This window comes from Panthera pardus, unplaced genomic scaffold, assembly GCF_024362965.1.
Source record: "Panthera pardus isolate Hobbes unplaced genomic scaffold, ASM2436296v1 HiC_scaffold_10, whole genome shotgun sequence".
NCBI classification, from domain to species: Eukaryota; Metazoa; Chordata; class Mammalia; order Carnivora; family Felidae; genus Panthera; species Panthera pardus.
In genome coordinates, this window is record NW_026526655.1 from 86,427,380 (window position 1) to 86,452,525 (window position 25,146).

At 40.2% G+C, this 25,146-nt stretch overlaps 1 long non-coding RNA gene across 1 annotated transcript in view; it reads left to right on the forward strand.

Annotated features, from left to right (window-relative positions):
* The window catches only part of LOC109270528 (uncharacterized), a 47,784-nt gene extending 26,860 nt beyond the window's left edge, over positions 1–20,924 (forward strand). Inside the window, exons 3-4 of the long non-coding RNA XR_008424624.1 lie at positions 18,268–18,367; positions 19,879–20,924. This is a non-coding gene — a long non-coding RNA (uncharacterized LOC109270528). The remainder of the gene's footprint in view (positions 1–18,267; positions 18,368–19,878) is intronic.
* The last annotated feature ends 4,222 nt before the right edge of the window (positions 20,925–25,146 follow it).

Genomic DNA, 25,146 nt, shown 5'->3' on the forward strand with positions numbered 1-25,146 from the left:
ACATGATACTTGGTCACTCTTACTCTGACTTTTAGTTGTTTTTTTTTAAAGACTAGTTTTTTGGAGCAGTTTTAGGTTCTCAGCAAAACTGAAAGGAAGGTACCGAGAGCTCCCATATACCCTGTCCCCCCCATACATGGACAGCTTCCCCCATAATCGACATCCTAGATGTGCACTTGTTACAACTGATGAACATATACATTGACACCTCACAGCCACCCAAAGTGAAGAGCTTATTTTAAGGTTCACTCTTGATGTTGTACATTCTATGGGTTTGGACAAATACATAATGGCATATATCACACATCATTATAGTATCGTCTAGTATTAGTTTCACTGCTCTAAATATCCTCTGTGTTCTGCTTATTCATCCCTCTCTCTCTCTCTTAATCCCTGGCAACTGCTGATTTTTAAGCTATTTTTGCCTTTCGCAGGATGTTATGTAGTTGGAATCATCCAGTATGTAGCCCTTTCAGATTGGTTTCTTTCACTTAGTAATCTGCGCTGAAGTTTCCTTCGCGTCTTTTCTTGGCTTGATCACTTGCTCGTTTTTAGCCCCAAATAATATTCCATTGACTCGGCGTACCACAGTTCATCCGTTCACTTACTGGTGGAAACCTTGGTTGCTTCTTAGGAGCTTTTTTTGATGACATAGTTCAATCTCGCTCATTTTTATAATGTTAGAATAATATAAATATGCAGAAAGAAAAAATCATTCAGGGTTCAAGGTCCCAGGATGACTGCCAGTTACTATTTCAGCGTATGCCCTTCCTGCCCCCCCTTTTCCATGCTCTATGACTTAGAAATGGTCAGCCCCGTTGCAGGCAAGGATGTGATCTGATGGCTATGGCAGAGCTGGATCTTCTTATTAGCTAAGGCTGCCATCACGGAAATCCTGCTAGTGTCCCTTTCTTACGAGTGCAAATCTCTCTCCCTTTTCTACTATGCCACGAGTGTTCCAGAAGACCCCAAACTTCCTGAAATCCCCCAGTCTTCCCTTTTCTACCACACAGATTGCTCAGATGCTGCTGTACATGAATGAATGTTAAAGTACATCAGAATTCTTGTTTAAAGTTTAAGATAATATTGAAATGGTTATATTTGTGTAATGAAACAAAACTATTTCCCTCAGTTCCTCAGCTCTTCAGAACTGCAGGATGGATGCCTCGGTGGCCATGCCTGACTCTTCAGGCCCCTCCAATTTGCTTGCATTTCCTGTGGGGAATAGTGATGCTTTTTATTGAGTCATTGAATGCTTTTCAACACCTTACTTCTCTCTAGTGGGTGAGATGCCTCCTTGGCCGTTTATTGTTGTTCTTGTTTTTTCTCTCTATATACTGTTAATAAGAAAGAAAAGAATCATGCATAACCTTTAGAAATCTTATAAAAGGAGGAGCTCTCCTTTTTAGGATAAAAAATGATTAAGAACTCCCTTATAGAAATGGCATTAAGGCAGCTGAATTACTACAATATACAAACCATAAAAACAATATGATAACACGCACAGGGATAAAAGGTATCTGCTTTAACCTGGAACTTCACAATGCAGGTGATATAATCTGTTCGTACAAAATTTCTGGTACAATAAGTGGGCCAGATGGACTTGACAGACATATTTAGAACTCTGCATTCCAAAGCAACAGAATATACTTTCTTCTCGAGTGCACATGGAACATTCTTCAAGATAGATCACAGACTGGGTCACAAAACAGCCCTTCGTAAGTATAAAAGAATTGAGATCATACCATGCACACTTTCAGACCACAATGGTATGAAACTTGAAATCAACCACAGGAAAAAGTCTGGAAAACCTCCAAAAGCATGGAAATTAAAGAACACCCTACTAAAGAATGAATGGGTCAACCAGGCAATTAGAGAAGAAATTAAAAAATATACAGAAACAAATGAAAATGAGAATACAACAATCCAAACACTTTGGGATGCAGCGAAGGCAGTCCTGAGAGGAAAATACATTGCAATCCAGGCCTATCTCAAGAAACAAGAAAAATCCCCAATACAAAATCTAACAGCACACCTAAAGGAAATAGAAGCAGGGCAGCAAAGACACCCCAAACCCAGCAGACGAGAAATAATAAAGATCAGAGCAGAAATAAACAATATAGAATCTGAAAAAACTGTAGAGCAGATCAGTGAAGCCAAGAGTTGGTTTTATGAAAAAATAAACAAAACTGATAAACCTGTAGCCAAGCTTCTCAAAAAGAAAAGGGAGATGACCCAAATAGATAAAATCATGAAAGAAAATGGAGTTATTACAACCAATCCCTCAGAAATACAAGCATTATCAGGGAATACTATGAAAAATTATATGCCAACAAACTGGACAACCTGGAAGAAATGGGCAAATTCCTAAGCACCCACACACTTCCAAAACTCAAACAGGAAGAAATAGAAAACTTGAACAGACACATAACCAGCAAAAAAATTGAATCAGTTATCAAAAATCTCCCAACAAATAAAGAGTCCAGGACCAGATGGCTTCCCTGGGGAATTCTCCCAGACATTTAAAGCAGAGATAATACCTATTCTTCTCAAGCTGTTCCAAAAACATAGAAAGGGAAGGAAAACTTCCAGACTCATTTTATGAAGCCAGCATTACTTTGATTCCTAAACCAGACAGAGACCCAGCAAAAAAAGAGAACTACAGGCCAATATCCCTGATGAATATGGATGCAAAAATTCTCAATAAGATACTAGCAAATCGAATTCAACAGCATATAAAAAGAATTATTCACCATGATCAAGTGGGATTCATTCCTGGGATGCAGGGCTGGTTCAACATTCACAAATCAATCAATGTGGTACATCACATTAATAAAAGAAAAGATAAGAACCATATGATCCTGTCAATCGATGCAGAAAAGGCATTTGACAAAATTCAGCAACGTTTCTTAATAAAAACCTTCGAGAAAGTCGGGATAGAAGGAACATATTAAACATCACAAAAGCCATTTATGAAAAGCCCACAGCTAATATCATCCTCAATGGGGAAAAACTGAAGAGTTTTCCCCCTGAGATCAGGAACTCGACAGGGATGTCCACTCTCACTGCTGTTGTTTAACATAGTGTCAGAAGTTCTAGCATCAGCAATCAGACAACAAAATGAAATCAAAGGTATCAAGATTGGCAAAGATGAGGTCAAGCTTTCACTCCTTGCAGATGACATGACACTCTACGTGGAAAACCGGAAAGACTCCACCAAAAGTCTGCTAGAACTGATACATGAATTCAGCAATGTCGCAGGATACAAAATCAATGTACAGAAATCAGTTGCATTCTTATACACTAATAATGAAGCAACAGAAAGACAAATAAAGAAACTGATCCCATTCACAAGTGCACCAAGAAGCATAAAATCCCTAGGAATAAATCTAACCAAGATGTAAAAGATCTGTATGCTAAAAAACTATAGAGAGCTTATGAAGGAAACTGAAGAAGATATAAAGAAATGGGAAAACATTCCGTGCTCATGGATTGGAAGAATAAATATTGTTAAAATGTCAATACTACCCAAAGCTATCTACACGTTCAATGCAATCCCAATCAAAATTGCACCAGCATTCTTCTTGAAGCTAGAACAAGCAATCCTAAAATTTGTATGGAACCACAAAAGACCCCGGATAGCCAAAGTAATATTGAAGAAGACCAAAGTGGGAGACATCACAATCCCAGACTTTAGCCTCTACTACAAAGCTGTAATCATCAAGACAGCGTGGTATTGGCACAAAAACAGACACACAGACCAATGGAATAGAATACAGACTCCAGAATTGGACCCACAAAAGTATGGCCAACTAATCTTTGACAAAGCAGGAAAGAATATCCACTGGAAAAAAAGACAGTCTCTTTAACAAATGGTGCTGGGAGAGCTGGACAGCAACATACAGAAGAATGACACTAGACCACTTTCTTACACCATTCACAAAAATAAACTCAAAATGGATAAAGGACCTGAATGTGAGACAGGAAACCATCAAAATCCTAGAGGAGAAAGCAGGAAAAAACCTCTCTGACCTCAGCCGCTGCAATTTCTTACTTGACACATCTCCAAAGGCAAGGGAATTAAAAGCAAAAATGAACTATTGGGACCTCATGAAGATTAAAACTTCTGCACTGCAAAGGAAACAATCAACGAAACTAAAAGGCAACCATCAGAATGGGAAAAGATATTTGCAAATGACATATCAGCCAAAGGGCTAGTATCCAAAATCTATAAAGAACTCACCAAACTCCACACCCGAAAAACAAATAATCCAATGAAGAAATGGGCAGAAAACATGAATAGGCACTTCTCTAAAGAAGACATCCAGATGGCCAATAGGCACATGAAAACATGCTCAATGTCACTCCTCATCAGGGAAATACAAATCAAAACCACACTGAGGTATCACCTCATGCCAGTCAGAGTGGCTAAAATGAACAAATCAGGAGACTGTAGATGCTGGAGAGGATGTGGAGAAACGGGAACCCTCTTGCACTGTTGGTGGGCATGCAAACTGGTGCAGCCACTCGGGAAAACAGTGTGGAGGTTCCTCAAAAAATTAAAAATAGACCTACCCTATGACCCAACAGGAGCACTGCTAGGAATGACCCCAGGGATACAGGAGTGCTGATGCATAGGGGCACTTGTACCCCAATGTTTATAGCAGCACTCTCAACAATAGCCAAATTATGGAAAGAGCCTAAATATCCATCAACTGATGAATGGATAAAGAAATCGTGGTTTATATACACAATGGAATACTATGTGGCAAGGAGAAAGAATGAAATATGGCCTTTTGTAGCAATGTGGATGGAACTGGAGAGTGTGATGCTAAGTGAAATAAGCCATACAGAGAAAGACAGATACCATATGTGTTCACTCTTATGTGGATCCTGAGAAACTTAACAGAAGACCATGGGGGAGGGGAAGGAAAAAAAAAAGAGGTTAGAGTGGGAGAGAGCCAAAGCATAAGAGACTCTTAAAAAGTGAGAACAAACTGAGGGTTGATGGGGGGTGGGAGGGAGGGGAGGGTGGGTGATGGGTATTGAGGAGGGCACCTGTTGGGATGAGCACTGGGTGTTGTCTGGAAACCAATTTGACAATAAATTTCATATTAAAAAAAATATATCCTGAAAAAAAAAAAACAAAAACAAAATCTCTGGTACAATAAGTACCTTTAACATATGTTAATTGATCAGAAATATCTTTAAGGTTTTCATCAAGTTATTTTTATTGTAATTATGACTTCCCAAAGGAATTTTGAAGCGATAAATGAAATTTCTCAAAGCCTACATGTCCTGTGTAGACAAGGAGTTTTGTATTGATTCTAGTCTGCCTTTGCCTGACCTCATGTAGCAAGTATCCCAAAGACATAATTAGAAAATTTGGTACAACATATGGCCCTGGTAGCTGTGTGGTGGAATTATTTGACTGTTGAGTAACTGAAGCCTGTTTGCATCCCCGTGTGTCATGAAAGGCAAACTTCAAAGAAAATATTATATGTCCCAACTCCAGCTCCTGAGTGTCTTGCAAGAATAATACAGCAAGGCTTAAAAGTCCCTGCTGCGGAAAGGCCAACTTGACACTGAATCTACTGTTAAATCACTATTGAAACACTGGTTTGCAAAAGAGTTCTTATTAGATAAATATAGTTAAAGCCTTAAAAGGCAGGAGGAAAATACACCCAAGTCATAGGGAAAAAAATGGGGGAGAAAAAGTCTTTAAAGTTGGACAGTATGTGTTGACAAAATTTGGAGATTTTTAAACATGTATCTACACATTTATTTTATAAATTGTACATAAGACTGGCTCCTTTTCCAGTGCAAAATCAAATATTTAGATTTGCAAAAACCTATGGAAGCCAGATTTTAGACAAAAAGGGATTTTTTTGTCAGACTGTCAGTCTCTGAATTTCATCACAATCTGTTCAGCTGTTTTGGTTGCAGGCAGGCGTAAACCGTACTGGGTAAGTGTGTGTTTGTATTTATTATTAAAATGGGGATGCTAAATCCTGCTTTCTAACAGTCTTCACATTCTTTAAGGCTGTGTTGGTCAGAGAAGCAGACTCAAGAAGTACAATACGAGAGTCATGTGGGCAGGGGGAGGGAGAGAGGACCCAATGGCAAATGCCTTTGACTAGTGCCTCTTTGCAAAACAGGGCTTGAAATTTTTGCAAAAAATGACCCTGGCATTCTGCCTCATAACTTTTCCTTCACCTGTGTGTACTGATGCTTGCCTTGAAGAGGGATGGGAAAATGATCTGTCGGTGGCAGATTGAAATGTTTTATTTAATTGCCATGATTCCCTTATCTTTATCCTCTGCACTAATCTAAAAATAATAAGTTGGGTTGACACTTTCAATATCCTTTAACGTACATGTATGCTTATATGTGAAGATTGCTGGGGAGAATATCACAGCTAGAACCTGCATCTCCGGAAGGTGGGACATTATATTAAAGAACAAGCAAATAAACAAACACCAAGTCTTATTTAATTCCATGTCTGTGGGGTGCATTCTTCCTCCAGCCAGGACTTTCTGATACATGGCTCACAATATACAGACTCGCATCTAGCAAAAATGAGACTTAAGATGACACCATCCTTCAGAAGTAAAGCTCTTTACCAAAGGAGGATAATTCAGTTGTTCCTAGTCACAATGGACTATGACAGAGTAAACATTTGAGGTCTATTTTCATATTTTAAAGATGTATAAAACTTTTACTTTTAATTGAGTATCTTACTCTGCTCAGGCTGCCATAACAGAATACTGCAGACTGAGTGGTTTAAACAATAGAAATGTATTTTCTTACAGTTCTGGAGGTCTGAAGGCCAAGATCAAGAGGACGGGAGGCCTGGTTTCTGGTGAAACCTTTCTTCCTGCCTTGCAGACAGCACCTTCTTGCTCTGTTATCACAGGGACTTTCTTGTGTGTGCATAAAGAACCGTTGGTGTCTTTTCCTCTGATAAGAACACCGATCCTACTGGATGAGGGCATACTTTCAGGACGTCACTTAACCTTAATGACCTCCTTAAAGGCCTTATCTCTAAAGACAGTCACATGGGTGTTAGAGCTTTAACGTATGATTTTGGGAGAGGACACAGTTTAGTCCATAATGCTAAGATAACGCAAAGGCTCACTGGAACTTCAGGTTTCTTTGTATCTGGCTGGCTTTTTACATTAATTCAGTGTAAGACTAGTCTCCACATTCTGCTCAGAACTTTTGATTTGCAGCTTTATCTATTTCTGATTAGTAACACATGGTAAAAATGAATGCTGTTGCCCCATAAATGTGATTTGGTAGACAAATTATTTCTAAACATAAGGTCTTTGTAGAGAAATAACTGAAGGTATTCTTGGTGATTAAAAAAGGTTGAGCACTTTTGGAGAGAATATCACCTGCCTGAGGAGGTGAATTCAACTAAGAAAACTCTCGAGATCACTTCCAGCTTTCAGATCTAAGATTCTATGAATTCAGTCATATTCATAATACAATTTTATTCCCAAGAATGAAGAATTGTATGGCATAAAGAACTCAGTAAAATATAGCAAAACAATTTTCCTTCCAAAATTTTTTTAAAAATTTTATTTTAGGGAGAGAGAGAGTGAGCAGGGGAGAGGAGCAAAGGGAGAGAGAAAGAGAGAGAGGGAGGGAGAGAGATTCTTATGCAGCCTCCACGTTCAGCGCAGAGCTTGACGTGGGGCTTGATCCCACGACTCTGGGAATATAAAGTGAACCAAAATCAAGAGTCAGATGTTCACAACCAACTGAGCCACTCTGACACTGCTTCCCTTCAAATTTTTAAGTAAGTGAGTTTTACTGCTAGATTTACAAAGAACAATAAAACTCCTAAGCCTGGTTGTGTACTTGTGGCAGAGATGGCCCTTCTGGATGTTCACCCATCCCATTTCCTCTCTCTGGCACACAAGGAGACTCCATTTCCAGCTTCCCTCAGGATTGGTCATGAGATTAGGTCTTGGCCATCCAGAAGTGGATGGAAGTGAGATACAGCACTTCCAGAACTGCCTAGCAAACCATCTCTGTGATCTTTCACGATTTTTCTTCTCCTTTGGAAGTAACAATGGAGGTCATTCGTTGAAGTCACAAGATACACAAGGCTTGGATCCGATAGTCACCACTTGAAAGAGGCACCCAGGAAAACTCTCATCAGAGAGTCTTTGAGACTTTGAGACATCAGAGATGTCTTTGAGAACAAGAAATATATTTTGTTGTGTTAACCCACGAGATTTGGGGGTTGTTTGTTATAGCAGCTAGCATTAAATGTCCTTACTAATATAGTATCAAGGACGTTTAAAAAAATTTGGGACAGCAGATTATGTTTTATCTATTTATTGAAATATATGTACCATTGAAGATATACTGGACAAAAATTACAGAATTTCTAATTGTTTTATGAAATCAAATGGATGTAGTTGCTATTCTGGTAATGTTTGTTTCTGTCACCAGCAAGGTTCTGACCAGAATCATTCTGAATCAGCCTATTTATTATTTTCCACTAGGCGCACCCACAAACCAAGCTTTAGGCTTCCACCTGTTCACATCTTTGATACTATTGAACATTGGGGAACACTTTTATTTACTTATTTATTTTTAAGTTTATTTATTTTTTAGAGAGAGAGAGAGCACACACAAGAGCAAGCAGGGGAGGGGTAGAGAGAAAGGGTACAGAGGATCTCAAACAGGCTCTGTGCTGACAGCAGATAGCCTGATGCAGGGCTCAAACTCACAAACCATGAGATCATGACCTGAGCCAAAGTCAGACACTTAACCAGCTGAGCCCCCCTGGCATCCCGGGGAGCACTTTAAAAAAATGGACTTAAAGCCACTGATCAGATGCCACATACACTTCCCCCGTCCTCTGAAATACATCTGGTGAGAATTCTGTATCTTCTGAATTCCATTCATGTGACAAAACCAACAGCTTAGTTCAGGGATGGCAGGTATGTTTTATCTGATGTGTCTACTCAATGAGTTTGTAGTAGCTGTATTGTGAAGGATCAGAGGTAGAACCTCAGATCACTGGAAACATGTTTGTCTGCCAAAGTCCAGAGAATGTGGGCTGGAGGTGTCTGTGTCCTGTACTTCCATTGTTGGCATATACTGTGTTTCTAAGTACTATATTTCGGCCTCCATCTGTCTACTTCAGGGAGGATCCAGTCTTGATGAAAATGTTGAAACCCCCTTGACTCTAAGTTGTCTGACTCACCTCCTATTACCAGTGAAAAATGGAACTGTATAAGTTCTGGTATCTAAAGTCTAGAGTTCACAGACAAACTAATAGATTCCATGCCTTTTATTAAATGATGGTAAGTGTTAAGAAGTGAACATTACCATATGTCGTTGATGGGAATGTTTGTTGTGATAAATTTTCTCTAGTACAATCTAGTAATACGTATCAAAATATAAAGTAGATCTGCACTTTCACTCAGTAATTGTACAGTTTGGACTTTACCCTAAAAATGCAAATGAACATTTACATATAGTGACATCGGTTGTAGCCTTGTTTTTAGCAGCAATATTCATCATTAAAGGTTTGGTTAAATAAGTTATGATACATTCATCTGATGGAACACTATATGGACTTTGAATAAAGTAGACCGATGTGGCATGAAAAGTTGTCCATGATAAAATGTAAAATGAAGAATGCAAGTTGTAGAATAACATGCATTATGCTAATTTATCTAATATGCAGTTTACAGAGTAGTGCATAAAATATTCTATCTAGTGATTTTGTATGCTGGATATAAGAATATACTGGAAGTACAGGGGTGCTTGGGAGGCTCAGTCAGTTAAGCGTCCGGCTTCGGCTCAGGTCATGATCTCACAGTTATGAATTCAAGCCCTGCGTCGGGCTCTGTGCTGACAGCTGAGAGCCTGGAGCCTGTTTTGGATTCTGTGTCTCCCTCTCTCTCTGCCCCTCCCCTGCTCGTGCTCTGTCTCTCTCTTTCTCTCTCTCAAAAATAAATTTAAAAAAAACATTAAAAAAATTAAAGAAGAATATACTGGAAGTACATATCCCACATGTTAAAAGACACTATATCTGTGGGATAGGATGAAAACAAGGGGTAAGGCATGATCTAAGTAGCTTTACATACTTGTCTATGTGTCCAGTTTTTTTTTCAATTAGCACACATTGCCTTGTTGTCAGCAAAAGCAGTATAATCAGCTAGAAGCTGATAATTTCAGTATTTTCATTAAGATAAAATAAAAATCCTAAATGTAAGAATTCAAAAACGCTTCTATAAGATACACCGGTATTCTAATATATGTATAGTATATTTTAAAGTTTACCCACAACTGTGGAAAGATAATCAATACAAAGAAAATGGAAACAATAATGGTTTGCACTGGGAAGTCTGATTTTAAATCAAATTTTCATGGAAGTCTGTTTTTGAAGAATACTAGATGATATATTGAATGCCTAGAAAATACAGTAAAAAGTAGATAAGCCAATCAAGAAGGTCAGCATGTGCAGTGGGTGGTATATCTATTGATTTTTACTTACCTAGAATCCATTCCTCCTTCTTATGGTATTAGAAGTATAATGCCTTCGTCTGCTATTTTTTTTAGAGACTCATTGTGTCTTGTCCTATTCTGACCAGTGGATGAGCATGGGACCTAAGCTATGCCCATCATACTTTCTTCTAAGAATTATTATTTTGAACACAATTTCATGGAGAGTAGTGGGAACATCCTGGCTCTGCAACACTCTACTTTTGTGTAGTTTTGTTCTATTTGTTTCTTTGTTTGTGTTACTTTTCCATGGTTTAGTCATTCATTTATTCAACGAGTATTTATTTAGGTGCTATCTACTGTGCAAAATGTCCCTGCCCTAGTATTTTACTTAAGATCAATAATAAATGTAAGTCAGCAAACGTATAATATGTGAAACAATAATAAGTACTACAGAGAAAAAATTAAGGAAAGCAGGAGGATGGGATGCTTCTCTATGGGGCGGAGTTGAAATTTTAAATGTTTACTTATTTATTTTGAGAGAGAGGGAAAGAGAGAGCAAGAACGGGGAAGGGGCAGAGAGAGAGAGGGAGGGAGAGGGACAGAGTGAATCTGAAGCAGGCTCTGTGCTGTCGGCGTGGAGCCCATCGTGGGCCTGGATCTCACGAACCATGAGACTGTGACCTGAGCTGAAACCAAGAATCAGTCGCTTAACTAAATGTACCACCCAGGTGCCACGTGGGATTGAAATTTTAAATGGGGGGGAAGAGGTGCCTGGGTGGCTCAGTTGGTTAAGTATTGACTTTGGCTCAGGTCATGATCTCTCATGTTTTATGTGTTCCAGCCCCACAATGGGCTCACTGCTCTCAGCACAGAGACCGTTTCATTTATTCTGTTCCTCCCCCACTTGAGCCCTGTCTCTCTCAAAATAAATAAATAAATTTAAATAAAAAGGAAACTTTAAATGGGGGGTGAAGGAAGATCTCATTGAGAAGGTGAGGTGTGAGAAAAACCAGAAGGAGGTGTGGGAATGAGCTACAGGGTTATCTGGAGAAAGACCCAAAGATGCAAAGGTCTGAGGTGGGATTATGCCCTGGGTCTTCAAGGAATGTGAGTGGAGCAGAGGGAAGGAGAGAGAGGGTGGTAGGAGGTGAGGTCAGAGTGGTCTGGGGGCTGGGGGAAGATCACATAGGGATTCCATGGTCAAGAGAAAAGATGTTGGCTTTGACCTGGAGTGAAATGGAGCCATTGAACAGTTTAAGTAGGAGAGTGGCATTTCTTGATCTACATTTAATATCATCTATTTGGGGGCACCTGGGTGGCTCAGTGGGTCCTTCCAACTTCAGCTCGGGTCATGATCTTGTGGTTTGTGAGTTCAAGCCCTGTGTCAGGCTCTGTGCTGGCAGCTCAAAGTCTGGAGCCTGCTTTGGATTCTGTGTCTCCCTCTCTCTCTCTGCCCCTCACCTGCTTGTGCTCTGTCTCTCTCTCTCTCTCTCAAAAATGAATAAACATTAAGACAAACAAACAAACAAAGAAAGAAACAAACCATCTATTTGTTTATTAGGTTGGAAATCGCCTGAAGAAGGTCAAGGGCAGAAACCCAGGGACTAGTTGGGAGGTTCCTGCATTCATCCAGGTGAGGAATGATGGTGGCTTTAAAGAGGATGTAGACCTTGAGGTGATGAGAAACCATGGGATTCTAGAAATATTCTGTTGTTCAGCTTTTCCTTTGATTCTATGAGCGACTCTATATCTTTTCAATCAATTATTTTTCTCTGTCAAGTTAGACATTTTGGACTTTTATTCTTGTAATCCAAGAACTCTAACAAACTCACAATGTCCATAAAAAATAAGAAAAATAATAATCTTTTACTAACACTGTGATCTTGAGTAAATTAACCTATTTGCACCTCTTTTCTTCATCTAATATAGTGATGTAATATATTACACCTAAAATACTGGTGTAATACCAGGTTGAACCGTATGAAACTGTCATTTTTGTAGGTCAAAAATGGTTCCATACTGACATGTTTATTTGGCTTACCTCCAGAACCTGCCTTGCGGGCTGTTGTGAGGATTAAAGGAGCAAATATATATAAAACATTTAGGATGGGGTCTAGTACATTGTAAGAACAAACTAAGTGTTAGCAATTATCATCTTATTATTATCGGTGTTCTACATTTGCAACATTTTTCCACATTTTTCTGTGATAGCCTCTCGGGATAGGCCGGACAAGCAATGTCACCCACACGTTTGAAAGAGCTTTCTCCAGTACTTTAAAAGGTGTTTGTTCACAAATTGTACCATTTGGTTGGCAAAACAATCCAATGTGGTATGGAGCACATGGTTTTTTTTTTAATTTTTTTAATTTTAAAAAATTTTTTTAATATATGAAATTTATTGTCAAATTGGTTTCCATACAACACCGAGTGCTCATCCCAAAAGATGCCCTCTTCAATGCCCATCACCCACCCTCCCCTCCCTCCCACCCCCCATCAACCCTCAGTTTGTTCTCACTTTTTAAGAGTCTCTTATGCTTTGGCTCTCTCCCACTCTAACCTCATTTTTTTTCCTTCCCCTCCCCCATGGTCTTCTGTTAAGTTTCTCAGGATCCACATAAGAGTGAACACATATGGTATCTGTCTTTCTCTGTATGGCTTATTTCACTTAGCATCACACTCTCCAGTTCCATCCACGTTGCTACAAAAGGCCATATTTCATTCTTTCTCATTGCCACATAGTATTCCATTGTGTATATAAACCACAATTTCCTTATCCATTCATCAGTTGATGGACATTTAGGCTCTTTCCATAATTTGGCTATTGTTGAGAGTGCTGTTATAAACATTGGGGTACAAGTGCCCCTATGCATCAGTACTCCTGTATCCCTTGGGCCAATTCCTAGCAGTGCTACTGCTGGGTCATAAGGTAGGTCTATTTTTAATTTTTTGAGGAACGTCCACACTGTTTTCCAGAGTGGCTGCATCAATTTGCATTCCCACCAACAGTGAAGCACATGTTTTAAAGTCTTCATTGCTCATTTAAATCAATTAATGAAATGAATAAGTAATTTGTACACGTTTGATATTTTCCCCCAATGGAAGAGATAAAATTATCATATGTTATCGTGACACGGACATTTTAACCGATGAGATGTACAAAAGCAAAGTTTGAAGCTTTTGATATTCAGGATGCAGTTCAATGCTCATGTCCTTCTGGAGAAATCCTATGATTCCTAGGCCCATTTTGTTGCTCTCTCTTCCAGGCTGCAGAGCTCTTTGCTCATATCTGTTAGCAAAGAGACGTTTTGTAAACAGTACATGTAGTCGTGCCATCATTCTGGGTATGTGTCTTCTCTCCTCCGCTTTGATTCCTTCTTTATCTCTGATTTCTCTACACCTAGCACAGTATCGGACACGAAGTGGTTGCCAAGTAAATGGTTACAAAATTAACAAGGAACTAAGTGAACAAATGACTTAATGATTATTCTCCCTGTTCTATTCATTAGAAAACCGAAACCCTATAGTGAGGTAGATTGCCCAATTTTGCACAACTACCAAAAGGATAAGCTAGGAGTCAAACCCAGGTTGCACGAAACCATGTCCAGAAGGCCATCAGATTTGGCATAAAGCGTCACACCAAAACGAGAGAATGGTGTGCTCAGTCTTGAATGTGCCTACCAGACGAGAACCTACCCCAGATGGTATTTCCAATTTAATCAACATCACCTGTGAGCCAAACTGAAGAGTAAATGTTAAGACAGGATCACTAATAATGGGGACCTGGAATGTAGCCAGAATTAAAACAATGATCTGCTTAACAATCCCTCTGGGCTGGATGCATGCGGAGAACGGATAAATGCTGGATATCGAAACAGCTGTTCTATGGCAAACTGAAATGGGGCAATCATAGATAGCAAAGGGAGAAGAAACACTTGAAAGTTGTCTTAAATAAAGGAGTGCTTTAAATAGCGTGTGACCTGGCTGTGGCCTCTTAAGAAGCAACCACCACATACAAACCACCCTGGCATGCAACTCTAGAGAACGAGGTAGCTTTTGGTGAGCAAAGACTATGGAATTATAAAAGGCAATGACAAGTGGTACCTATCAGTTCCCAGTATGCATAGACCATGTTAGTCCGAACATCACCTTGGGATATGAAGACCAGTGCTCTAAGTACAAATTCCAGATGTCATCACCTCCACAACTTTGCCTCCTAAACATGACCATTTTCCACAACCTCCTTATAAGCATTGGCTAAATGACCCTATTTTTCACATACTGCTTATTGCTTCATTTTTTTAAGATTATAATGATATGGTGTCTTCTCAATGTAGTCACAAATTGCCTTAGATCAGAAACCAAAGCTGATGCTCAAAATGCTTAACAACCAGACACAGACATAGAGTGACCAGAATGCTGGCTTGACACTGTTTCGGCCTGCTCAAGTTACTGTCCTCATTCTTTGGGGTTGATGACGCTACATGAAGAAGTGTCATAGGACTGCATACACAGTGTTCTTGGAAAGGACTTTTTGATTGATTGACTCCCCAAGTTCATTTTCATACTTGTCTGTCCTTTGAGGAAATCCCGTATCAGCGTGTTCCTTTACCATCCACACGACTGTATGAAAATAAGCATGTCAATGACAAACTTCGGTCTAAAAATAAGGGGACAACCAAGTTAAGGAATCAATTGTTCAAAAAAAGTTCAGGTACTCAACAGTCATTTTAAAATACATACTCTGCATCACTGTGGGAATCTGGAGATTAAAAACAACGGTACTTACATTTCAGGAGCATATAGGTTAGTAGAAATAGAAATCTTACCACGGTTACTGCCAACTATAATATGACCAAATGTTTTAAGAATCAGCTCAGTATAATCATTATAACAGCTACAAGATCTCTCTAGGGTTGGTAGGTGCAGTTGGATTTCATGTATATAAACATCGGATCATCTCATCCAAACTTCTCAGTATCACAGCTTCCCTGAGAGGTGGCTAGCAGCTTTGTTGGATCACTTACAGTACTGGGGAGAGAGGCCATTGTCTTATAAGAGAAGCTACGTATTTTTAAGAGAATGAATTTAAAAAAGCACTTTGCAAGATATACTACAATTGTGGATTTTCCCACATGACCTTCTCTAAATTACTCATTACGACTTTACGTAGAGGCCGCTGGGTGGCTCAGTCGGTTAAGTGTCCGACTCTCGGTTTCGGCTCGGGTCACGAGCTCACGGTTTGTGGGTTTGAGCCCCACGTCAGGCTCCGTGCTGGCAGCGCAGAGCCTGCTTGGGAGTCTCTCTCTCTCCCTCTCTCTCTGCCCCTCCCCAACTCATGCCGTCTCTGTCTGTCTCAAAATAAATAAATAAACTTAAAAAAAGGAAAGAAAAGAATTTAGGTAAACTAGATCTTAAGGTCAAAGTGATTTTCAAACTTGTATCCAAAATATCTTCTGGTGTTCACCCTTAGGTATAAAATGGTAATCAAGTATAACTTTGACTAAATCTCAAGAGCACTATGATAACACATGATGAAAGATATTTATGTAGTAGGAAACTTCAGAAAAGTAAGGGACATTTTCATCCATTTTTCCTTGTCCTCATTTAGTTGGGTCATTTGATCTGAGTTGGTAAGTTGCTCCCCAACTAGTTCGTTTAGGTTTAACAAAAACTGTTAGTTCTTCTTAGCCATTTTGATGTGGGTAAACCTTTCCTGCATATCTACTAAATTCTGATACTCTGGTAAGATAGATACAGGACCACACAGATATTATCTCAACTCTTGAGGAGCTTAGAGTCAGATCAAGAGAGGCAGACCTCCAAATAAACAAGAACAACATAAGGTTTTCGACATGTGTGAGAACGCATGAGCAGGAATCAAAACTGTCACAAAGAAAGAGTGGTCAGTTCTCTTTTTCGTGTCGGCTGGCCTTCACCAACATAACCATGTTCCAAAGAGAGAGGAGAATACATTTTTTTTCCTCCAATGAGATAGCTCTCTGGGACATACCCGACCACTACTTCTTCTATGTAAACCATTTAATTAGTATGCTCCTCTGTGTTTGTAGCTTTCTGATGGCTATTGTAGGATTCCTAGGGATGGTTTGAATATGTCCCTGAAGAACTGTATTTAATGGGTTTCAGACAGTTAATAAGGTCTTGGTGGGTAAACTATTGGAAACCACCTAAAGTAGTATAACACCGTGCTTTACATATGTCATTCGGACTATTTCTGGTATAGCTATATCACCTATCTATGTAGAGGCACCTCGTAATTTGAAGAAAATATGGATGACGAGATGAGAGTGATCACAAATGCTTCCTATCTCCACCACATTCCAGGTTATTTGTTTTGAGCCTGCTCTCCGAGATACCTTTCAGGTCGACCGAAATAATTCTATTGTCTCTCTGACACTATTTGGTGTTGCTATCCATTTAACTCCAGCTGTAAAACAGCTTTATAAGAGCACTGCAGTGTCACATTACAGAGAACAGATGTCAAAATAAAGGTTCGCTAACTTGAAGCAACTTACATAAATAGAACGTTCAGGTGTGTCTGTGACCACAAGGGGAGAAAGAGAAATTGTGTTTTGTGCAGTTGAATGATATCAAGGACAGGCTCTTTCCTTGAGATGCCAACAGAGGAATTTTGTTAGCAGTATTCTGTGAACAAAACACTTAAGAGAATGTATGTATACAATAGCTTAAAAAAAAAGGGTTACTGACACAGATGCCAATTTGGTGGGGCATATGGAACATTTACACTTGCCTTTTTCTTTCTTTCTTGCTACAGCTGGTGCTGATTTAGTATGTGAAATTTTACTAGCAGGAGTGCTAATCAAGACCGAGATTCTGTAAGGATTTAGTCATTTATGTAGGGGAAACTACGGGTATCATTAAAAAGTAGAAGATCATCTTATGGAAAAGCATTATCGTTATCAACCTCATTTTTAAACTAAACAGACACAATGGTACTGTAAGTATCACTTTAGCAGCCGAAAAAGTCAGAATGTGTTCCAGATAATGTTCTAAGAGGATTGCACCCGCAGTTTAAAGTTTGGTAGTGTCGGAGTGCTGCAGAAGGTCAGCAGTTTAACAGTTAGCTGCTTAACTTTGCTGTGGAGTGGTTCAGCAAAACTGCCTTTCGGAACCATTCGATTTTTAAGGAACGAAGCGTAACTGTCATGCTCTAGAAGGCGACAGCCTTTTCCTGAATCTTTTGGGGGGAGAGGCTTCTCCCTTCTGTTTCGGAGTACAAAACTTTGCAACAGGGGGCCGAATTTCATGCAGTAGTGCCACCGATCGTGCAGGGGCTGAGAGAAAAATTAAATTAAAAAAAAAAAAAGAAAGAAAGAAAGAAAGAAAGAAAGAAAGAAAGAAAGAAAGAAATCTTTCCCAAGCGGCATCAAAAGCATTGCCGGTGCATTAAATATGTGGTACAGGTGGCTCGGTAGAGCTGGAGACCTGCACAGCAGCTCCAAGACATCTGCTGCCTGAGGAAACTCGCAATGTGGCAAAGGGGTGTCTGGAGCTCCCTGTGGAAGGGTGCCAGCTGCCCAGGGCTTCGCTGTCGCAGAGGAACCGAGAGTCTTGGTGGGGCCTCACGTGAAGCGGGGCGTCCTTCGCCCTCCTCCCAGTGACAGTTTAGAGGGCAAGGAGGGCCTGCCGTGACAAACCGGAGGGGTGGCGTCGGGCGAGTCATGGGTCCTTTTTGAAAGCATCTCCGAGGGCTTTGTCCCTCGGCGTGACGACGAGCACAAGCCCGCAGTCGAACCGTTTTTCTTTTTCCAGGTCTCATTTCTGTGGCTCACCGCGAGTTACTTCTTGTTTTCCTGATCCGTGCCTTCCGTGTCCTCAGAAGAGATCTTTGAAAGGTGACGGTTGCTAAAATGTAAGCAACTGAGTATCTTATCATAAAATAATTAATGGTTCTATGTTTTAGACGGTTGGTTTAATTGTTTCAGAATATTTTGACATAAGCGTGGCACTTTTTGAAGCAGAATACATATTATGACTTATAAATAACTGTTTTAACTAACTAATTAAAATTCATTTATTGAGTACCACCACCTCCCAACAACTATGTTGCAAACAGAAGGGACAAAGATTGTATGACACAATCTATAGCCCTTGTTCAGAATCTAGAATATTTTAAAAATTAATTAGTAAATCTCTTAATTAGTTTATTTACTCAGGCTTTAATAACATTTTTACTATGAGCATGACCATCTGGGCTATCTGATTAAAACTGGAAAAGTTGAAGACCCATCCTTAAGTACATGAAGGGGAAAGGGTGAGTAGGTTGGCACTGAAGTGTCAAATTCTGAAACAACTCACATGGACCTCTTTCTCTTTTCCCTTTCATCGGAACTCCCTTCCAGCAATAATGGTGCCTGAGAAATGAAGCTTCAAGAAGTGAAAGAAAGGGCAGCTAGTTAATGGGATGTTTAGTTGTTTAAACACACGAGAGGATAATAGAATTCTTTTCCAAAAAGGCAAAAACTGGGGTAAAAACTGAGTATTTGTAGTCATTTATTTACGTATATACAATTCCAACTACAGTGATTTCTAAGCACCAAGAAGTTCCCCTTAAAAATTCTGTTACGTGATGTTGAAGGAAGTACCTTTTATTTCTGAAATTGTACCTGATGAATATTGTTAGAGAATTTCGTCAGTGAGGCAGGCATTCAGGTGGAAACATTTGTGATAGGTCCCAGGGTGCAAAAAAACTGTTCCTCGCCCTTCAAACTATCTTAAATTTATCCTTCATCATTTATTATGTTGTCATACTTATGAATCATAGGGAAAAATAAAATACCTTATTTGAAAAAGAAACAGGTATGCCCTCTCTTTAAAATATATCAGGTTAGCTAGCTGAAGCATAAATTAGGATGGTCTACAAACTGTTAATGGTGACAGCAAGCATATGGCAAATTTGAACTGTCTGCAGGTCAACTTTTACTTTTGCTTTCCAAATGTCTGTCAGTCATTGTTAGGATCTAAATCCATGTGTTAATGGGTGAAATTCAACAATATGAAATCGTTCAGTAAATTCTTGGAACAAGCAATCTTTTTGGTCTTTGTCTGTCGTATACAACCTTCCCGGATAGCACACTTACAAAATTTGGCCCAGTGAGAAGAAACCCTTTGAAGAGTACTGTTGCCTTTGCTGTGTTCAGTTAGGAAAAGGATATATAATCATACGCAGTGTGTGCATATGTATGTGTGCATAGGTGTGCGTGTGTGTGAATATTTCTACGCACACATGAATTGGGTTCTCAAAGAACCAGTAAGGTGCTCAGATTGGTACATTTACCAGTGTTATGAGTGTTTCTGTTGCTGTGATTATACCTCTAACTATGGCAATAGAAAGCCATCTTTTAATTTCTCCCCTTCCATCAGAGTATCCTGATGGCACCGAAGACCAGTGACAGTGTGACCATAATGTACTGTTCTGCCAGAAATAGTAATGAGAGGAGCAAGCAAGTGCAGCTGGGATGAAAAATGAAGTGGAGATCCTAGGATGATAGGGAGTGGGTTATGGACAAAGGTGTGAGAAAATAAAGGGAGGAACAGAAGAGAAGGTTTGAAATATGACCGTCTTAAAACTGGCAGATCAGCAAACATCCGAAGAGAGGAAGGCACTGAACTAATCGACCTTTCCTGAATGGACATGAGAAGATGCGTGTACCACGAGCAGCTGGAGCTGTCTTTATTTGGAAACTTCTTCAGAACAACTCTAGTTCTGGCTCTGAAAACAATATGGAATCAGATGTTGGAAGAGAGAAATGCTGCTTGTTTCTCCAGGGCCACAAGAATTCTGATCACATGAAAACGTCACTTGTTAAAATAAAAGCCCAAAGTTGTTCCAACTCACTTGAAACACCACAACAAAAAACGGTCTTGACTCAATTGAAAAGTAGAGTCGAGTCACGCCCTCATCTTGACTCTGAGGGATCTGCTCCTTCAGCCATTTGAAACAGGACGGTTCCCTTTACTATTGATTTTCCTATTAACAATTCATTTATTTGTGTTAAGCTTTGTGCATTTCAAAAGTATATATCTCATAAATGGAAGCATTGGGATTCAATTTTTTTAACCCTCATTTTATAAATTTGAAAGGGAAAAATCTTTAGAACATTATTAAAATCTCAAACATGTGAAAATAACTTGAAGTAATCCAATCAAGGTTTCAAGATACCATCTTCTTTGTTTTCCAAAGATTGAACTTCCATCCCATTTCCTTTGTGGACTGAGAATGTATCTTAGTGACGACGGTGCCCGCACATGGTTGTCACTCAATAAATGTGTGTTGAACTAAACCTCATTATTCCCATTGCAATGAGGTAGATAGCAACAGGTTTTAATTCTAAAACTATCACTTAATTGCTCTTTCTTAGCTTGTTTTCCTCATATTTAAAATCAGGAATAAAGCTTTCTGTCTTGCACTGCTTCCGTGTGTGCTGGTAAATATCTAACAACTTGACTGTCCTTTCCAGATGGATAGATAGATAGATAGGCAGGCAGATAGGCAGATAGACAGATAGACAGACAGATGGATAAAGGACCGGGTGTGTAGCTTCTGCCTGTTTCCGTGGTGTAAATATTCCCACCACAGACAATTTTGAGCTACCGACATGACATCACTGAATGCTGACTTGGAAAGAGCTGTGTATAATCTACTCTTGTGGTTTGATAGAGGCCAGCTCCCAACATACCACGGTATGACTTTAAGTTTACGGTTTGATTTTATGCAATTGCTCTTCTGTGCTACTGTAATTTGGAGCACTAAGAATATCTTAAGAAGTAGTAGTTTAGTGGATGCCGCTGGGTCTCTTGCATGCTGTGATGCATCCATTGCCTAGCTGCTGTAGTGTAGGCTGATTACCATTCACAGCTGTCCCCTTGTCTGCAGAATTACCCTTGACGGGGAGGGGCCTCACCCAGGAAGGCTACACACCCAGCTCCAACACTGCCCCCTGTGATGGACTATAGACATTGACTGTCTGACACGAGGGAAGAAAACTGTCAACCTTTTGTCTCAAGCTGAGACCAACTCTGCAGTACAGTTTCTGCTCCAGAGCTTCTTATGGGAACAGAAGGAAACCAAGACCGCAGCCTCTCTTGGTTCTTCCTGCTGCCCTGCCCCGCCTCTCTCAGAAAATAACCTGAATAAGAATCCCTTTCTTAGGCTGCTTCTAGGGCACAAGATCTAAGATAGTCGAGAGCAGAAGTGGTCTTAGGAAGCAACTGTAAGGGTAGAATTCTGAAGTTGGATTCCTTGTTGTCTAGATGTTAGGCAATCACTGGTGGTAGGGGGAATATTGATCATCCCATGTATAGTGTGGCAGTGCCATTGCTAAGACTTTCATCTGTGGCGAACAGGGATGGAGTACAGGTGAAGGGAATGTAATAATTGGTGCAATGTCTCAGGTATTTGAGAAATATGGGGGAAATAGTATCTGTAAGGACTATGGAACTGGGTGACTATTGCTAAGTGCTATTGATTCAATGAAGAAAAATAATGACCTGCTTACATCTACTAGCTACCAATTTAAAGCAAAGTGTTAGAAAGCCACCTGTGAGCATTTGAGGCTCTCATCTTCTGTAGTTGAAGGATAGACACAACTAACATTAGACAATGCTTAGTCACCCTGTATTTACTTGTAAAAGTGGGCTGAATTTTAGAGAAGGCTAAATTCTTACACAAGTCTTCTGTGTTAAAATTAGGCCATGATAAGAAGCAAATGAGATCCTGAGACCTTGAATCTGCCAATTCCGCTGAGACCTTTCGTTCTACGGAAGACTTACACCTTGTTGGAAAATAGAAATTCTCTCCTTGCCCGAAAGCTATCAAGAGGCTCCAAACGAGGCCGACTCCTTACAACACAATGGTTTTGTTTCTCAGGTCTTCCCTCATCTCTTCATTTGGTCCCATACCTATGACAATGGCTAAATCTTAGTACAGACTGGGAAAAAGATAGAGATTTGTGAGACTTGGTTAGCATGCTCCAAAAAGAACCGGGAGAATATGCTTGGGAATGGCCTATTAGAGTGTTGGATCAAGTGGGGATCAGGGGAGTAAAAGCCAGTCAAGGGTGAATTTGTTGATATGGGGCATTCTCCCATGATACACTGTTAAACACTCTAGCAAGTGTCGGAAGGGTAGTTCTAATATACTGCTGGGATAGTTTTGGAAGCTGGATAAGACCAGTGGTCTACAATAAATGAAGCAGAAGTCCTAGAATCTCTATGGAGTCCAGTGGAAGAAATTGTGGAGGAAAGGATCCAAAGGCTCAGAGGACAAGGCATGCTACAATGAATCTAGCACATAAGGCTGAAAAATATATTGACTGGCCAAGTTCTTCACAAGGGCTGGAAAGCATTCAGTTTATCAAGGAAATAAGGGATATATTGGTGGTGGTCATGGGGACATCAGGGTCTTTAAGAAGCCTGGTGGTAGGGGTGCCTGGGTGACTCAGTTGTTAAGGGTCCGACTCTTGATTTTGGCTCAGGTCATGATCTCACATTTTGTGAGATAGAGCTCCCATGTCTGACTCTATGCTGACAATGCAGAACATGCTTTGGACTCTCTCTCTCTGCTTCTTTTCCCCTCCCCCACTCTCTCAAAATAAATAAGCATTTAATAAAAAGCAGCCCAATGGTAGAATGTCCTCTGTAAGCTGGGGCTAATTGTAGGGGCATGCTGTGAAAGAACTGATCTTGGTAACAGTGGGAATGATAGGACTTCTGAGGAGTAGAAGCCAAGTAGCAACACTCAACTGTCAGAAATAAAATAGCACAATTACCATGGTGAGTAACAAGGTCATAATGGCCGGCAGAAGAGAATGACCCTTAAGAACCTATGTGAATGGTTCGCTGAACGTGGTGTTTTTAGAGGCAAGACAGATGGGTATCCAGCAACATCTTCCACTTCTTACCACTAAGAGAGAAGCACATTTGGTAGGCATCTTTGGGTTTGGAGACAGCATAACCTGCTCTTAGGAATACTATAAGTTATGTCTTGGATGACACAGAGGGACTGTAGATTTGAGTAGGTCTTAGACTCTGTTGCAAGCAGGCCTGTTCCTTGGCCAATGACATAGCAGACTCCATAGTATTAGAGATATGTGTGAAAGAGAAAGACAGCATATAGAGCTTATGATATGGACCCATAGGTGAGTCACAGAGAAGGCCCTCAGGAGCAAGAACAGATCATCTGCAACAGAGAACTGTATGCCATTTGAAAAGCAGCTCCTGGCATTATACTGGGCTCTGGTGGAAATTGAGCTTCTAAACTTAGGATATTCAGTGACCATGTAGCCAGAATTTTCCATCATAGCTAAGTACTGCCACACTCTGATACAGTAATATCCCTGGATGTTGTAATATCCCCTGCAATATCAAGCTACTTGCTGGAATTGACTACATCAGATTCTTTGTACTATAGAAAGTACAGTGTTTCATCTTAACTGAGATCCACTCATAGTCCAGGTATAAGTTGGTTTTTTTCTGCTTGCTGGTTGTTGGTCAACACCAGTATCTGAGGGTTCCTTGAGTGTCTAACTTATTGACAAGCAATCTTGCATAACATTACCTTGGAACAAGGGACCACTTTACAACAGATGAAGTGTGGCAGTTGGCATTTGACTGTGGAGTATACTGCATGGCTTCTTGAAGGCAGGGGTAAAGCTGAGGGGCTGGTTTAGAGATGACACACTCAAAGTATGGGGTCCTATTCTTTAGGATATGCTATGCAACTGCAACAAAAAACATTATATAGTACTGTGGACTCAATAGGCAAAATACATGGGTCTGAAAGTTTAGGGCTGGAAATAGTAGTCCTCTTTCTCATCACCGTAGTAACCTGAGGTCCTTGTTCTCAGATAAGGATGCTTCCATCATGGATCATAGAACTCAAAGCCCTGGCTGGCACCACATCACTTATTATAGCCGGTCAGCAAGCAAGGAAAGTTACCATACTGGCAGAAGTAATTGACCATGATTATGAGCAGGTACCCTGCTGCTACATAAAGGTGTAGGGCACCTCTCCTGCCCATTGTGAAAAGCAAATGCAGTAACTGTGGCTTGAGAAGGACACAGAAACAGATTTCAGAGATGAGGACTTAGGTCATACCACCAAGCAAGCCACCTGGACCAGCCAGAGTAGTGGCTAAAAGTGGGAGAAGGTCAGAACGAGAAAGAGGGTGAATATCAGCTACTGCCTTGCAGTCAACTAAGGCAGTGGGGGTTGTAATTTGTCCCAGCAACTTTCCTCTTGTAAGTTTTCCCAGAAGTGCTGTCCAACCAGAATCCTGAAGAAGCTGTGCCTAGATGGAAATACTTATCCATGGAAATTATATTACCTAGTAAAAGGGCTTTTACAAAGTCTCCTCTACCCCATGGTCTATGGTCTTTGATGGACTTTTGACAAATCGCTTAGCCCAGACTTCAGAGTGTGTGAGTGTATGTGCTAGTGCTTGCATGTGTGAATCTGTATGTTTTGGACATGATAATGTTTACAGTCTTGGTAACTGCTCAATGATAGTCAAGGTGGCTGGACCAGGTCATGACTCATGCCAGATGACTCTCCTACAGGTTCATGCTTTCTAACTTCAGTCAAGCCCTCATTGCTGTTCAGCATTTTGTCTCTGTTTCCCTCCCCCCCCC